Source organism: Leuciscus leuciscus (genome assembly GCF_965113295.1).
Source record: "Leuciscus leuciscus genome assembly, chromosome: 2".
Classification (NCBI taxonomy): Eukaryota; Metazoa; Chordata; class Actinopteri; order Cypriniformes; family Leuciscidae; genus Leuciscus; species Leuciscus leuciscus.
Window position 1 is genome coordinate 47,192,783 of NC_138726.1, and position 19,054 is coordinate 47,211,836.

A 19,054-nucleotide genomic window follows, 5' to 3' on the forward strand; every position below is an offset into this window, starting at 1 on the left:
CTTTAATAGTCCCTATCCTTTTGGATGTACCTTTTTTCTCCACTGGAAGCTCCTGTCACTTAGACAAATTCCATGTTGTGAGTAAACACATGTCATTAAAGATAATTCTGATTCTGATTAATCATCTCATTTACAGTCAGAAGGTTGTCGTATGCATGTGAAGTTTTCAGTTTGGAACGCCAGAGACTGAGTTCTTGAACCGCACAGGGATCCAGTGAGCCAATCAGTATTAAGTAGGCGTGCCTTCGGATTCATCTGGCCAATCATCGCGTAGTGGGCTCGGCTTCGCACCGGCGTTGTAAACAGTGTAAAGCAGGAGACTGGAGGTGTGTATAAATATCAGTGTGTCGCCCGTGCTGTCTTATGAACTCATGCCGCGCATCAGCTGCTTGTAGTCCGCACTGTTTCCCTGGAGCTGATCTGCAATCTGCTCATGCTACAGGTTGGTCTGCACTTCTGGACCTTTATCTTTGTGGATTTTGAAACTCATGAATGATGCCACTGTTACATATACTTTCAAGGGTGCAAACCGACATGTGTACTTGAGTGAGACAAGTGCGCTTTGATTTCTGCGGATTTGATCTCACTAGTGGCGGTGAGAAGCTCGTGCGTCGAGGTGCGTCTTTTCTCATTTCATGCTATCCATTACGCGCTCGTGTCTTTTATCCATTGCCATTTTTGTGTGTCAACAAACCGGCGCATTTTTGCTGGCAAGACCAGTCATTCATAGAACAGAGAAACCTATTCAAGTTGTGTGAGTTTGCAAGTGTTTGTGGCAACATGTTTCACCGGTGAAAGTTCAGACATAAAGGGCATTAACAGCTCGCGATTATGACGCGCATCATTGCACCTGAGCGTCCGCGCGCCATCAGCACCTGATCGATTTGACAGTTTCATCTGATTCTGTGACATTAAATAGCGAAGATAAGTGACTAAAACTTTTACACTGCAATTTACATTATCATATAATAACTGTGGAATTTAATGTGGTATGAGAATGTGCTATAATACAATATCGTATAGTAAGGAATAGTATAATGTGCATCAGTGTATAATAGTGTAGCAGAATATTATAGTGTGATACAATGTAGTAATGTATAGGGCTGTTTAGTGAGGCATAGTGCAGTGTACCTCACATAGTGTAGTATATTGTGAAGTATGATGTGGTACAGTATTGTATTGTGTAGTGTCGGTTTAAAACTGTGGTTAATAGTATAGTGCTAAATGCTATAGTGCAATATGGTAGACTATAGTAAAATGTGGGATCATATTATAGTGTGCACTTTTGAGTTTCAAATATCATATACTTTAAATATAAGCATGCACCTTTACGTTTCCCATGACACCTGGAAAGTAGGACCCCGTGAAGGACAACAGTTTCCACCCATTTCATCATCATCTTGGAAATCAAGGTATGCTTTATTACTCTCTATTGTGCATGTGAACATATTAAAATGCATGCTTCTGCTGAAAATGGTGTAATAGTGCTCAGTATGTGAATCATGTGAATAAGCACCTGATGTTAGCAGAGAAAGAACTAGATCCACATTCCCCTCAAAAAGACGTTAGGTCTTTTTCCATGTGATGCTTCATACTGATATCCAGTATCAGACGGGTATCAACGAAGATGAGTTCAATGCTGCACATAGTATCTTCGCCTTTCTGTCCACCAGATGAATGGGAATGGTACCAAAACCACAAGTTGATGTGTGGAATGAATCCATTCCATGCTGCTGGGGCATTGAGACTCTTCTGTTTCTAAACAATGCAGACTGGCAGCAAGTTCTTTTCATGCATATGTGAAATGACGGCCAGCAAGTGGGCAGATGTTTGTTTTTTTTCAAACCCCATTCATCAGCCACTAAATGGTGTGTGAAATTGTAAAGGGCAGATATTTATCTCTTAAGTTATGCTTTGTGAGAGACCGGGAGTTTATTTTAGAGTACTTGTTAGATGAAACAAGAAGTATTAATCATTTGTGCAATTCATACCGTTTCTGCATTATGAATGCTATTGCTAACTTATGGTTTTGGTATCTTTCTGCTTCCAAATTTAACGTTTAATTCAATGTGTTACTGACGTTTCTTGAAGTTGACAAGCAAATTTCTGAGTGAGAATTATCTCTACACCAACTTTTTATTCAGTGTACATGGAGACCAGAATATCATGGAGACTTTCTTTGAAAACAGTGTAGTGATAAAATCAATGCACATGACGTTACAGTGTCCAGATATTCATGCCGATCTGTATGATGGCAGCTACCCATGCTTGAACTTGAAACGGTGGCATGCATTTTTGAACGTGCTCCAGCATCACAGCTCTGCACAGTTGGATGTTTTATTGAGAGCTTTCGGCTAGTCGTAACTTGTGCATTGTGGGCAGGGGTCTTGTGCAAGTGCCAGTTATTTTAGGTTGTTCATTAAACACCTATGAGATGCAATGACTGGCTTCAGGCTGACCTAGTTGAAGACAGGTGGAGGCGGACAGATGTCCTGTTGCAGTGTGTGTGTGCATATATGCATGTGAGTTTAGGAGACGGTTTTCGAATTTGGCCAGTATCTTCCTTTTGCAACAGCCTATGCATCAGGTGTGCGTCTGTCATGTCTTGAAATGAGCTTAAAGCATTGTAGAGAATTCAAATTTGATCAGTTTTGAGGTTCAATTTCAGTTAGTACGCTGCTTTACAAGGCAGATGCCTATGTAGTTAGTAGACAGCAAGGCAGCTTACAAGGTTGTGGAACAGAGCCCTCTGTATTCCCTGTTGTCTATCTCTTATACTCTCTCTTTCATCCTCACTCTTGCCTCTGGGCTAAATCTAGGTCTGAGTTATAAAACAGCTTGTAACCACAATCCATGCCTCTTGACCACAACAGATAAAATCCCTGAAATATTACTGAAGACTTATAAAATAGGACATGTGGTAGCACCGTATCCACAATGACTCACGTTTCAATCTGCAGCAGTGTCATAAATGACTTGTCTAAAACACTAATGAATGAAGTCATTTTTTTTTTCACTCAGTTCCCAGATAACTACATATTAGACCTACCTGTGGTTATGAACGGAATAGTTCACTAAAAATAGCATTCTGTCTTTATTTACTCACTCATTTATTCACTCACTCATGTTGATCCGATCCTGTTTGCTGATATTTCTTTTTTTCTAACACAAAAGATGAATATTTGAAGAATTTTCACGCAATCCTTTTCCACACAATGTCAGTTCATTGTGAGCATGACTCCCAATAAGTCTTATTTTACTATTATATACTATTATTAATATTTTGAATTTAATTTTAGTTTTTGTAATTTTTTGCAATTGTCTTTTTTAATAGTTCTTTATTTTAGTTCTAGTTGTACTTCAGCTTAAACCTAATTTATTTCAATATGTTGCCATCCCAGCATTTCAAATGTTCATATTTCATTTTTTTAAATTAAAGTTTTTCGTCTAATATTTATATTTTACTTTATTTCAGCTTTATTTTAATTAACGAAAACTACATTTAATAATTTCAGTTTTTGTTAACAATACACTGCTATCAAGCTCTAAAGAGAATAAAAAACACCATAAGTAGCCTTTCACACATGTTCTTGTGTTGAAAAACACCTAGACGCAGCAGAGCGGAAAGGGAATAGAGTGCAGGGGTCTAGCTAATTTTAACGTGGCGTCTTAAAAATGTGGCGCACATGGTGAAAAAGCATCGAGATGCTTCGAATGTTGAAATACATTGTCTAGCGCATGCTTGCATACCAAAAATCTAAATATAGCACTGTGAAAAAAACTGAAAAACATTGATTGAACAGTCTCATAAAAGAAATGAATCACATGAAGCCACGTAGTAACAAATTTGATCGAAACATGCACATTTTTAAAGCATAATTATGTGTTAAGACGGCACTTTGAATAAAAATTTTGATTCCACAAATGGGAAGATTATCATTGAATAACTACTTATATTTTGGTCTATTACTCACACAAACCTATTGTATGACTTGGAATATAGTGCACAAGTCGTATAGACTTGTATTTTATTTTTTGTCCTTTTCTGGAGCTTGACATTCATAGACAAAAGGATAAAAAAGAAAGGTTCTTCCAAATGTATCTTTTTGTGTTACATGGGGAAAATAAAAACATAAGTAAACCTTGCACATATTGGCACACAGTGCACCTGTTGTGTTTTGTCTGTATAGAGCATATGCGAATGTATGTGATATTTCCAGTGCAGTCTGAGCTTTGGCTTTACCCTGCTGCAGTCAGGGGGATTGCGGCGTTCGTTCATCCACATAATGTCATGACACTCACCTCAGCTCATTTCCATGTAAATGAGTAACTACACGGGATTTGGAATATTGACATGAATATTGAAAACAGGGAGAAGATGGCAAGTGAATGTACTGATTTATATCTACAAGAGGCCCATCTCTATTTATCACAGAGTTGGAGTCATTGGAAACATTTAAACGAATTAGATTTTCTTATCATGGGCTTGAAATTTGATAGATGGGTTAATTTGAGTTTGAGGAGTAAATGGAGGGTCTGTTAAGATTTGCTAATTAATTCGAGGTTCTGGTTGAAAGCTGTGTGCTGTCAAGGGTTTATAAATTCATTTCACTGTCAAATTGTACTGCGTAAGAGTACTGATTGAGCTATAAGGCTTGAGAGGCTGTGAATGGTTGACAGTTGTTGCTTTATAAAAGGTGGCAATAATGAAATGATGTGTTGATCAAAAAGGAGTCACCTTAAGAGCAAGTCGAATTGTAATACTGAATTCATTTGATTGGTTTAGTAGTTTGAGCCGGTATTTGTTGTATTAAAGTGCCCCTATTATGCTATTCTAAAGGTTCCTAAATTAGTTTTGGATGTCTCCTGCAAAGTTTACATGCATCCAAGGTCCAAAAAACACACACAAAAACATTAGAATTTTCTTATAATATACATTGCATAATATACATTGTTCCAAGATTCACTCTCCCTAATCCCCCCCTGATTTTGCTAGCGATATTAAATTCACCAACATTTTTACACACTTTTTATTTGGCCATTAATAAAAATTAAAAAACCTCTTACAGGTTACTATAATAATAACTTCCATGCATACTTTACGTTCAAACAAACTCTTTCATTCAAAACAAAATGGTTGATAGATTCTTTTGCACCATGCAAAGACAGTGTCTGTGTAGCATTAGATAAATGTCTTTTTTGATAAATTGGTGCATGTAAATGAAAACGGTACTATGTAACATTATGTAAAACAATATGTAAAACATGTCTTAAATAATAGTTTTAAAAGAATTTGACTTACATGTTGAGTCTTCTTGGCAATGACTGTTTGAAATGATAGTTTCGAAAAAATCTGAAAAGAACATAATTTTATGCCAATGTATGCCAAATACTGTACATAAAAACTGAGTTACTGAATAAGGCTGTGTTTAAGTTTATGTCGCCCAGGCCTATTTATAACATGATAGGAATTTCTCCGTAACAAGGCAAATCAGTGTTTTAAATAACCTGGCGTATCTAGCTTAGTCCTGAAGATGAATGGGTTCTTTGGTTGCTGTATAAACAATTTGATTGGCCATATGGGCCTTACAAAACGTGCTGGCGCGTTGACGCATCTGCGCGTTTACAAGATCGATGAAAATCACCGCAATGAAATTTTTCACCATGATCCTAAATTTGCAGCATGAGGATGCCGCATATGTGCATTCATTAATTATGACCAAGAAGCGCTTGAATCTATCCCGAGGAGCCTCAAGGTTATGAATTTGCAGGTGTACTCTGACAGCGCTATATCTCTCGGACTCCGTATAATCTCCCAGTCGACGAAATGAACAGCAGGTTTGTCAGGCCTGACACCTGTCAGAAGCTAGAGTAATACATTGGCTGTCAGGAAGCAAGCAACAACCTCGTTTTCAGTGCAGACTGTCAGATGTTACCGACAAACAAGGTAAATTGAAGGGGCTTGAGGAAAATCAACAGCTCTCTGGAAAATAAACTAAATAAAAATGCATGTGTGGCACTGAAGACATTTGATGAGTCCTGTAGTTAGTTATGCAGTGTCATTTCGCAACACTAACCACCAGTTTGTAGTATAGCAGGTAGAAAGGAATGCAACATAGACTTGACTGCTGTCAGGAAAATGACTGGTGACTATAATACCTGGCAGGAGCAAACACCTGTTCCAGGCTGCTAATGTATGGGTTTCTTGGAAAGACAGCGAGATTTCTGCATGAACCTGTAATAATACAGACACTATTCCCCCAGGATGCATGTTAACAGAAGTGTTGCATGCACAAGGGCTGCTCGCTTTCTCTAAAACTGGCCCATAGCCCCTCAAGGGATTTTTGTTCCCCTGGATGGGGTGTTTTGGAGAAGGTTTCAGGCCTTTTATCGCCATCTTCATCTGTGGTTGGGGTTGGAGCTCCGCCATCTGCTGACAGACAGAAATGAAGCCATATGTCTGAGGACACACTGACCCTCCTCAACATGCGTTGAGTGACTGATACGGCTGTCCGTTATTCTGGCATCCTGGCAGTGTTTGTGTTTTTTGCAGATTCTCGCTTCCACAGTTGCAGGGTTAAATTATAAATTACTAAGACAGTTTGAAAATAATGTGCAACAAAAGATGATTCATGGCATGAGAGATGCCGCTCAAGTGTTTTCTCATGTGAATCGCTTGTGTTTATAAGGATTCTGATTATTGATTCTGAAGGGGGTTTGTTTTAGGGGGGAAAGCGGATGATCTGTAATTCAGCTGTATCCTGATAAAAAAAACAGCAGGGGGGTTTGTTGATTTGGAACTGTAGTTGAGACAGATCTGGGAAAATGGAAATCAGAATTGATTGTTGAATTTTTAACTGAACTGAAATGGTTCCAGTGATGCACGCAAAGTAATTCCAGACTTGTCTATGTGGAGTTCTAATGGTACATTTTTGAATTTATGTCTTCGTACATGAGTTGAGAAACTGTGTTTTTATATAAAAAAGTTTTTTTTTTACTTAGGTTTAAGTAGTTGTCTGAACTCAGATGAATACTATAAGGTGCCAGGATATAAGCTGATTCTGGTTATACTCAAAGTAAGTGACAAAAGTCAATGGGACTTTATGATCAGGTTACATAACCTCTTAAAGTCACAATGTAACGGAAGTAGCGATCTTCAGATCTTTTTTTCCATATTGTGACAGACTATCAAAAAGTAGAAAATGTAGAGCGGGGTCTTAGTTTTGTGCATCGGTTGTTGATTGGATGGAGGCAGATCTGAACGTTGATTTGTAAGAAAGTTTAAGGCGTAAGTGGATGAAATGATTGGAAAGTCTGATGTTATTTTGTTTCAAAATTACAAGGTCAAACATTTTTTAAACATGCATGGATGAATCATTCACAATAACACCAATAACATGCATTTAGAACATTGATAGGGTGAACTTTCATTTCATACAGACTCAAATCAAGTTTGTAAAATGTTAATACAGTGCACCAAACAACATGAAGGTATCAATCTAGCTGCATTTAGAAGCCAAGAACATAAAAAAAAGTTGCTGTTGGTTGAGGTGTGATGAACATTGCACAATTTTAACTGATTGAGCTTTATTCTATTTTCTTTTTACTTTTTTATTTAAAAAAGAAATGTAAATTAAACTGAAATCAATTGTGTATATCAATGTGTATCAATTGCGCAACAAAAATTACCCATACCACCACCTAGTGCCCAGCAGTATTAAAGCCTGTTCACACCAAGAACGATAACTATAGCGATAACTATATTAGCGTACACACCAACAGATATTTTATAAGTGCTCGCTGCAGTTCTATCATCAGCCGCTTTAAAAGCTTGTGCTCTTTAAAGTTGGGTGGATTATGATTGGCTGTCAGTATTTTTATCGTTCATCAGCTGGAAAAAAATCATTCTGATAGTGATTCCAATGATGTCCAAATGTCATTATTGTTAGAGTTGTGGTGTGTGGACTTCACAATTTTAATAGAATTAAATTGATTAGGAATACTTTATAGTTATAGTTATCCTTGGTGTGAACGGGCCATTACCAGAATAGTTGGTTTGTGCAATGATGTGAAAATTTTGAGAAACTTAGCCGTAGAGTTTTCGGTCCATTAGAAGTCTGCATGTGGTTCAAGTGGTTGTCTAAATTTAAGTGCACACCAGCTAACCAGTTCACCTGAAAAGTTGGTGTGGCCGCCGTCACATTAATTATGCACTTCTCATTGTTTCTTGCCTCTGAATATATTGCCTTTGGAGAGCAGATTGTGCTCTTCACATCTGTTGCATGCATTTTGTCAGTTAATCCAAACGGACAAATGTTTCAATAACACAGTGAAACTAACATCTTCTCTTCTGAACAGCTGCCGTTGTAGATGATGCTAACATACCGTACGGACTCAAAAAGTCCATCTACATTGCACCATCTTGTTTGCCTTATGTCGTCTTTGAGTTCTTAAAAAAGCACCTGCTGCGGAAGATGCATTGTTTAGATAAGCACTCTAAAACTCAAAGCTAAAGCCGCTTCCCCAGGGCAACTACAGCATCTGCTTGTTCCACTTAGCTGGGTGCTAAAATGTGCTTCATATTTTAGTTTATGACCCCTAACCTTTCAGGGCATGTTTAAGGTCTTTTAATATATTGCAGCTTGCCTGAGACAGAGAGCTAAATATAGTCATTCAGCCTTCTTATTGTGCTAGCAGGGAGGCTAGTTAGCTGCTTGTGTAACATTCTTTAACAACAGAAGTTGCATTTAGTCTACATATTATTCTGATACAGATGTCCTTGTGAAAAACCTACTTATAAAGTTGTACTGTGACAACTTTTGATGAGTTGAGCATGGTAGCTAATTGCTAACCTGTCATCACAGAAGGCGGCATGCTTTAGTCATTCAGTGTATAACATACAGCACATTTTATTTCGCCCACTACTCAATTAGCCTACCTACCTGTCAATCAATCCAATCACTGTTAGGAAGTGGCTGCTTCATGTGTCTGATCATAATGCGTGATTAGGTATATGCTTATGAGAGAATTTCTGCTAATCTGCTGATCGTAATGATTTTCATTTTACGTAGTTAAGCACGTTTTAGTAATGTAACCCCTGGAATACATGCAGCACTGAGAGTTAATTGTCTCTCTGTGGTGACAACTGGTTTATTTCCCATTAGCGTGATCGAATCATGGGCATACATTTAGCATGCTTGTTTTCCCTTCAGATTTCTGCCAGCATGTTGAAGACCCCTTGATGGGAGCTTAAAGTATGTTGCGGTGACATGAATGGCAAATAAGCTCTGTGTTCTTTTGGTGTATGTCTAGCATGTATTTGCCCACTGCAGTGACACACCCATTTATCAAGTCCTTCAAATGCAAAATAGCTTGTATTGTGTGCAACTGAGTACATTCCTTACTAGAGGCCAACGACTGCCTTTTTTCCTCAGGGAAATTATTACAGACAAGGTCAAAGTTGATTCATGTCTTGCTTCAGATCATGTTCTACTTACTGTCTGGCTAACATTGTTCAGGAACACAGAACACTTGGCAAAGAAAGCGATGGTATCATAAAAGGCGACTTGTACGTTTTTGTCTGAGTGTCACAACAACCAGAATTGTAACTTAAAAAGTCTCTTCGATTGGTTGGTGACTGAGAACGGGTTCTGAATAATAAGAAAAATTAAATAAAAAAATTTATTTGAATGGTTTTAATGATGTTTGGTTCTGTTAATGTCTTTATTGTTCTGAATGATGTGGACAAAAGACTGTATCACAATTCTCTGACAATGTTTCCTGCACCACTGCTGAATCTAGAGCACGTAACATGTTGGTAAATTATTGTTATTATTATTATTTTAACTATAAACCTAGGACACTGTAATAAGCTTTATGCTTAAAGCAAGAAATATAATTTGTCAATGAATGTGTGTGCATTGTCTTGTACACTTATTAACTTACGCATTTTTACTTCTCAAGTATATTTATATAAGACATTTAGATATTAGAAAACAAGACAAAGATGCAAGGAATTGGCCAAGTACAAAGATTTATTGTCTTTTTATTTTTTTAATCTTGTATCACATAACATTTCATGCTCATCATGTAACTTAGACTGCGAGCTCACAACTGCAGTAAAGCATACTGAATACATTTTTATTTATTTTTTGCAATTATGGTGTAGATTGGGTGGCACAAGAAACGCTGTCAGAGTACTTTAGTACAGTTTTCAGAGGTTCAAAATCTGTTAACAACATGGAAATCATTCAGTTTCAGTATTTTATAAAATAAAAAAATAAAAAATACAACAGATTTTCATAAAACAATCAGGTTGATTACCATGGATAGCTATGTGAGTCAAAAAAGGTTTCATCAACCATAACAAGAATGACTTAACCTTCAAGACCTACTAGTAAAGTCAAGACCTCCTAGTTAGTGACTAACCTAACTAGTTGAAGTGTGAATTTTACATCCCAGTTTATGATGCAGTCCTACCCTTTTCTTGATTCCCAACTCTGATAAAAATACAATTCCAAACCTGTGTTCTTAATATCTCAATTTCCATTCATAACAAACCCATCAATCAAAAAGTTTGTTGGCAAGTACTTGAGAGGATTATTTATTTTTTTCATAGGGAGTTTAAAAACAAGCGATTGGCGGAAGTAGAACGTGGCAAATCTCGAGCAAACGGAGCGATGAGTTGATCTACGGCCTTAATTTCCACCATATGGCCTTGAGTGTAAAAGTTATTGCTTGATTTCAAACACATGCTTTCTCAGGCCAGTAAACCATACAATTTGTGGGATGTCAGTCAAGTCTGCTCCCAGTGACATGGAATCGGCTATTAGGCAGCGTGCTACGTTGTGTAACTCCGTCTTTCGGATGGAATTTCGTCCAAGCGTTGAAGCCAAGAATGAAACCCTGGAGCTCCACCATTTCGCTTCAGATAAATGTTTAATCCATTGTCTGATATGCATAGCTTTATCATAGACTCCACTGTAATCATTTAAGGCACTTCACTAGCACAACCTTCGTTAAAAACCAATGCCAGGTGACCACCTTGGGCGACTTAAGCGGATTTGCAATTAGAGTAATGCACAATCATCCATGAAATCTCATAAAACAACATTGAATTAAAGAGAGTTTACAATTAAAGTGGGAAAGGTGGGGAAAAAAAACGAATACAAAGAACGTCTGAAAGCGATACTTAAACCATGCCTATAACCTGATTTAAGGGGTCACACGCGGTCTGCGGGGACAAGAGAAAGATTTGCAAATCATTAGTGGCTCTTAATTGAATATTTTCCACCTTTTGTTAGGAGCCGTTTCATTTACAAGCCACAATCGTTCTACCGTTCGTGCTTCCAGTGTTTTTAATAAGATTAGCACTGCAGTTTAAGGTGTATTCCCTGCAGATAAACACTTTGGTCACTGGAGAGTTTGAAAGTATGAGATGAAATTGTGTTTCGAAAGTCAAATGGCGATAACTGTGCAAATGTTGCAGCATTATGATGAGGTGTTGACATTCTTGAATAGATGTTCAGTGTCCATGAGGATCTTTTTTTTTTTACTGTGTTGGCTAGTAATTTTTTTTGAGAAACCCTTGGGTAAAGGACAACTTTTGTCTGTATTCATGAATGCTCATCTAACACCGGTGACATTTTAACATACTGATTGACTTTTTATTTGTTTGTGTTTAGTTTCAGATGCCCCCCCACCCCCCACCCGACCTTCAGCCTCACGCAGCCTCAGATTTAGGCGTTTATTTGTACAGTGAGTCACACTACTGCTGACGTGTTGGCTTTGTGCGTATGCGAGTTTCTGTTTGAGATAACCTGGCAACTGTCACTCTCTCTGCTTGGATTTATCTGTTTTCTTCGTCTCTCTGGCACTCTCCCATTATTCTTTCATCTAAAAAGGCGTCTTAAGTCAACTTTATACCCTTTACATCTGTACCTTCTTCTATAGTGGCCTTAAACAGTATTTGAACACTTAGAAATGTCATTGCATTAGATAACTAAATATCAAACCAAGTTGCAAGTTTTTCTAACTTCTTCATAATTTTTGCTCAATGACTTTTAATCAACTGGTGTTTTGGTGATTTTTAGTAGATTAAGTCAGTTATCCTCAAGTTCAACCTCAAACTCTAACAAAACAAGCTCAAACAAAAGCATAGAGTATTTTCAGATTCTGCTGTGAATAAACGTAACGGTATTTAAAGTCATGGACTTCTGTCTTTAGTTAATTTACGCGATAACTGCGTTTTGAAAATGGGTTTCAAAACACAAATTTGTGAAAACAGTGACGTCATGCGCGTGCGTATTACGTGTTAAGTCTATAGGCGAGGCATGTAGTTTTTCTTTACAAAGTGACATCGCACCTGACAGCATAATACAGCGTTTTTAGTCGTTTTCGTGTATCTGTGTGAAAGGGGATCGTTTTGACAACATTGTCGTCTGCATGCGAAAATAATTGACAGGCACACGTTGGTTCTGATTGGTTAAAAAGTGCAGGCCACTCCCCTGACTAGCTTGAAAAGTGTTGTTTTTCTTTAAAAAATGCCATTTGGTTTAACATTTAGACATTTGTAAGTGTAACATGTCCAAATACTTCTGTAGATTCAACTCAACCGCATGATCCCAAGAAAAATCCTGGCATTGGGAGTTTTATGGCTCATGTAATCAGCTGGCTGCTTGGACTGACCCGCGGGTCAAGTCAATAGTCTCTCTGAAATCCTCACACATTGCTTACAGCAGCAGGTGCCGCTGGCAGTTCAAAAGGCACAGCTGCAGTGCATCAGCAGAAAACACATCACCATGCACATCTGGTGGTGTAAATCTCAGCTCAAGTCTGCCAAGATACACAGCGCCTATCTTTCAGGAGGCTGCATCAGGCAGTATACTTGTCCTTGAGGGTGACTGATCTATTTTGGACAGTTACATGCTCTAATGGCTCCTTAACACCTGAGGAAAGGAATAACAATCTTAATGAGTATCTAAAATGTTTAAATCGTTTTTAATTGATACCATCATTAAAGGCTGTTCGCAACTCATCATGTAAATAGGATATTCACTGAAAATAATTGAAAATCATCATTGTTGTGGGGCTATTTATTATATTTATTTAAATATAGTTTACAAAGTTAAACGCATTATTCAATTGAATAGCATGCACTGATGAATCGTGCAATAAGTCTAGCAACATGCAGACATTATTAGCATCAATTTTGATTTCTTGTTGAATCAGTAGTGCATATTTAAATGGCTGTAATAAAAATATCATTAAATGTCATAAAAATAGAGAGAGAGAGAGAGAGAGAGAGAGATGTGGGAGCAGTATCAGTAAATTGAGTGATTTAGATTTGAACTTGCAACCCATTTGAGTACCACGGTTCCTTCATTTTTGATTCATATACAGTACTTTCAAATCTATGGTTTGAATGTACATGAACCACAAATTTGTTCAGCTTTGTAACTGACTGGTTAATCAAAGGGTTACGGTCTAATTTAATGCATAAATTAGTGTTTGAAATGGAAAATATGCTAGCAGTTTGTATTCACCACCATTCAAAAGTTTAGGGTTGGTAAGATTTTTTTTAATGTTTTTTAAAAGAAGCCTCTTAAAAACAGCAAGGCTGCATTTAATAGATCAACAATACATAAAAAGCAGTATTATTGTGAAATATTATTACATTTTTAAATAACTGTATTCTATTCAAATATATATAAAAATGCAAAGCTGCATTTTTTTCACTTTTCAGCATGATTACTTCAGCCTTGATTCTTCAGAAATCATTATAATATGCTGATTTGCTGCTCAAGAAACATTTCTTATCATCAATGTTTTTTCATGATTCTTTGATGAACAAAGTTAAAAACAACAGCATTAATTTGAATATCTTATGTCTTTACTGTCACTTTTGATCAATTTAATGCATCCTTGCTGAATAAAAGTATTCATTTATTTTCCTTTTTTGCTTAAAAAGACCCCATACTTTTGAATGGTGGTGTATGAAAAACAGCTGAATTTAAAGATGGATTAGTGCATGTCAGAATTGTGATTCACATTGGTGTGTCTCCTGCGTAATGCAGGTCACTGTTGGAGTCTGGACAGGGCTTCTGCCGGATGCCTCCAGCGGTGCGCTCATAGAGCGCCGTGGAGAGCTCGGGTTAGTTACGCTTGTTACAGTATGTGAGTCTCATGTATGGAGAAACAGACCGATGCAGAAATACCTCAATTAAGCCTGTTTTCTTTTAGATATGTAACATATCTGATGAATTTAAAATGTTTTTCAAATTAATTTTCCACCAGCATTTTCAGATTAGTTTTGGTCCCAGGGCGATGGAAGAATGTAAAAATTGCAGGATAAAGGGTATTTACGGGGTTGTCGAGACCAATGTCCTTTCACCGTACCAATTTAAAGCCAACACCCTCAACCAGAAGACCTCAGACTGTCTGAGATTCTGTTAGATTACTCAATATCAAATTACTGCTCAATGTTGCAGTGTACTCTGCATTTGATCAGAATGCATGTTCCCTGGGAATCAACCCATGACTATTAAATAGGGTGGAGAGACTTTTTTCACAATATTTGATGACATCCTATATCTCCATTTTCAGCAAGGCGACAATACTGCAATACTGCAAATAGAGTTCATGGTGTCATTACACAACCTTCCACTTGAATTATTAATAAAAATTATAATTTGTTTAATTGCAAAAAAAAAAACATCAACAGTATAACAAAAAGTGTTTATGAAAAACACAGCCCTAGCTGTAACTCAAGCCATTTCAGGTTTTTCACATAATGCTTTTCGTCTTCTCTTTTCCAAAAGGGTTATTTTATCTGCTTTTCACCACCGTTCAACTTGGCCTGATCTTTCTAGAATGAGCCTGTCCTAGTCCGCTGTATAATTAGCAGCTTTGGAGATTTGAGCTCAGTCATCCATGGAGCGTGTGATTATGATGCTCTGGTTGCTGCGCAATAGTGCCGTTCAACTGCGATTCTGGATCTCGGGCGGTCGCGGTAATTACCGGAAATGATTTGACTTGATCATGCCATCTTTTCTATAGGCCGCACATCTCGCTGCTGCTCTACCTCTGTTTTTTTTTTGTTCGTTTCTCAGCGGTGGAGGTGGCTGTAGCTCCGCTGGTATTCCAGCACATAATTAGGAGTCTACAGGTGCTACAATAGCCCCAGTGGAGAGCTGGAAGAATGATTGACGCTAATGAATTTGGTACAATGGTGTAATCAGTGCTGAACATGGCCATGTGTGTGTGTGTGTGTGTGTGTGTGTGTGTGTGTGTGTGTGTGGCTTTCTGAGCTCTTTTGTTCTGTGTGAGTTCTGTCCAGGTCTGCAGGGATACTCACTGCACCGCGGCGGTCCAACATCTCATCCTTACCTTCACACAAATGCCTTTCTTTCTCTCCTATTCTCTCATTTCTCTTTCCTCCTTGCCATCTCTTTTACATGAGGTTTTTCACATTCAGATTTCTCTCCTTCACCTCACAGCCCTTATCTGCTGTCTGGAAGTATTGTAAAGTGCTAAAATATGTGTCTGTTACGGAAGATGTGTGTGTGTGTGTGTGTGCGCTGGATGTATCTGTGGTAAAACGATAACGATCTCCTCCTCCACAGAAATGGCAGTCTTTCTCCTCATCACAAATCTTTTTTTTATTGTCAAACTCGCCTAAAGGAGTAGTTCATTCAAAATAGAACAATTACTATACAATCACTATTCTCTTATTCCCATGTCATTTTCTTTATTCTGTGAAACACAAAATGATTTTTTCTTGACACAAACAAGATTTGAGAGCAACAGCAACTTAAATTTAATTATTTTCCTCTGAAGTTATTATACGTCTTTAAAAGATGTAAATGATATAGTCAAATTAGGTACTTTTAAATGAGGTACAAATGAGCCATAAACGTTCATTGTATGGAAAACAGAAGCTCAGACTTTTTGCTCATTGTGTGGGGGTGATTAAATGATGACAGAATTATGTTTTTCCTTTAATACCAATACCCATAAGTAAGTAAATAAGTAAATGCTACATCTCCACATTTTAATGTTATTCAGGGGAAATCATTTCACATCTGCTTAGAAAACCATTCAAACTTGACTGTATATTTATTCAGCATGAAGCTCAGTAGTAAAAATACTCTTGTGATTGAGTCAAACTGCACTTTTCCCTCCGTTTGTCGCCATGTAGCCAGACACTGACCCATCTAACCTTTTTCTCCGGGGCTGGTTAGGTTTGAGTAGCTGTTAGAAAACACCAACCCTGCACTTTGTGGCTGCTTTAGGATCTAATTTTGACTCCACGGTTATGCTTCAAACCCTCAATAACCGAGACCACACACATTTCAAACATACCCTCCGGTATTAAAAATATACTTGTGCCATTCACAAATATGAATATGACTGTGAAAATAGCTCACAACCTGTGTTTGCGGCCTTGCATTATTTCGAGTCCCTTCATGTCTGTATCTTTGGAGATCTTTAATCACAGATTCTGTGTTCCTCAGCCACAATCACGAGGAGATGGTCCCTGTAATCAAGGTCAGTCCACATGACAATCATAAGATACACTGTGGCCCTGAGTAAAGAACATAATGCCACTGTTTGTCTGGTTTATGTTTGAGCGTCTTCCACAGGCCAACGTGAAATCAAATCTGGGCCTATTTACCCACATTTCTTACAGAATTCCTTTTTGGAATGTACATGTCAAGTCAAGTCATTTATTTATATAGTGCTTTTTACAATACAATCAGTTCTCATATAATGGTGTCAATGCAGGCAGATCAATATTATTGATATATCAATAATAATGTTACATTTAATGTCCCCAACTAAGCAAGCCAAAAGCCATTGGCAACAAAGATGAAAAAAGGCGACAGTGGCAAGGAACCAAAACTCCATCAGATGGCAGAATGGAGAAAAAACCTTGGGAGAAACCAGGCTCAGTCGGGGCCAGTTCTCCTCTGGCCAGGTGTATGAATGTACGTTTATATAGCTTTTGTGTATGCTATTCATGTGCCTATGTATATGCATATGACTCAATGCATATTTCTATGCCATATGCCTAAGCATATTGCGTGTATGTACAGTATATGCATGTGTATGCTATGCATATATCTATGCAAATGCATATGCATGTGTATTCATATTTAAATGTAAATAATGTATATATTGTATGTACATATTTTTTAGTTATTTTTATACCAATATTTAGTACAAAAAAAATTAATACATTAAATATCCACTCGCAATTTTCATGAATCACAAGTACACAAAAATTGACTCATATTAAGACTAACCTGCAAGCAAGTTAGTTCAGTAAGAGAGTCAGATGTCGATTCAGCTCTAAACTCCAAAACAGCTACTCTTCAGGAAATTGAAAAAACATAGAATTTCATAATAATTAAACACTGTTAATATTGTGGCTTTTATGGTCAGACACTTGCATGTTTCAATATATTTGTAAAATTGTACCAAAATCAAGCTCAAATGGAGTTACAAGGTTTTTGACCAGCGAATCTCGGACACACGTTTTGTCCGTCATTAGAACAGCCGCATGTGAGGCAGTGTATCACATTGCATTTATATGAATGTACAGGCTATACAGTTTATTGTATCTATAGGCGCTCAGTATTTTCCATCATTTCCATACATGCTATGGACAGGTTGTTTAATACAATGTTGATATATAATAATATATATATTGTTTCTTGAGTAAAGAAAACACTGTACTTATTCAAACAACCAGTTCTTTATTGCATTGCAAACATAGATGCGAGAGGGGTTATGAGGTTTTACAGAAGTTCGAGAATCCAAAGGAGTTACAAGGTTTAGTTGCAAGCGCTTTTTTAATACTTTTCATTGGTTAAATATTTCCAAAGCCCACGGACACATGTAAAGAATGACCAATAGTAACGATTTGTGAAAAAAAAGACGTAATATGAAGATACGAGGTTTACACCCATCAGCGACGTTATGTTTTCTTATAAAGATATGTTTTTTCATTTTGACTTAAAATATGATTTCTTTTGCTGAGGCGCTTCTATTTTGCAGGATTCACCTATGCAAGTAAAATGTTTTGAGACCAGCATTTCATGTTCACATGTTAAACACAACACATTTAAATCTGCTATGTGTTTCTAGTTGCAATAGAATATTCAGCAGTAAATTACATAGAATAATGTCTTGATTTTATAATTACAAAGGAAAAAAGTTATTAATTTTTGATGAAAGATTACATTTTGTTTTATATAATATGCACATGCACTGATCATTCGTGCACAAAAAGCCCAGGAGCATTTGTTTCGCATGGACATAGGCTCAGTTTTGATTTCTTTGTCTTTAGGGTACATTTGCATTATTTTGCATCCACACGGTCCCACACATTCTCTATGTTCTGGCTTGATTTTCTCTTTAAATGCGTTAATGGGTAAGTCTGCGAAGAGGCAGTGCATGCAGCAGGGGTTTTGTTTTGTTTCGTGGTCCTGTGGGACTTGTGTGTTGTTTTACGGTTCCTCAGCTTTGAGCTTTAGGGTGCTCGGTTGGATAAGCATAGTGTGTGTGGCATTTTCTCCAAGGAATGAGGAAGGCAGTCCTTTCCCACAGAATTTGAAAGAGAAAATAATCAACAGAACAAAAATAAAACAAAACAAATATTATGTAATGTAAGATCAAATAGTGTGTAAAGCACTCAGTTCTATAAAGTTACACTTGAGCGGATAAAGTTTCAGAAGGAAGCAACTTCTGTATTGAGCTCATCTGGTCCCATAAGACATGCTTACATGCAGCCTAATAATCCGATTGTAATCCGAGCTAAAGCTCAACAGGAAAAAAACATGGAAGCACCGCAGTGTGAAAAAATGATCCTCTTGAGCTTGATCCAAATGATTTTTTTTCCCCACTGAGAGAGATTGTGTACATCTTAAATAATCTGTTAATTAAAAGAAGAATTGTCTCATAAACCTATTTTTACAGTCATATTCAAATATCTCTTGCAGATACAGTACACTGTTCCACATTTAAACATTGCAGCCGGCTTGATTTTTAT

At 37.3% G+C, this 19,054-nt stretch overlaps 1 protein-coding gene across 1 annotated transcript in view; it reads left to right on the forward strand.

Moving 5' to 3' along the window:
- Positions 1-320: 320 nt before the first annotated feature.
- Positions 321-19,054, forward strand: part of cemip (cell migration inducing hyaluronidase 1) — a 127,460-nt gene continuing 108,726 nt past the window's right edge. Inside the window, exon 1 of the mRNA XM_082154197.1 lies at positions 321-442. The gene's annotated coding sequence lies outside the window, so the exon portion shown is untranslated. The remainder of the gene's footprint in view (positions 443-19,054) is intronic.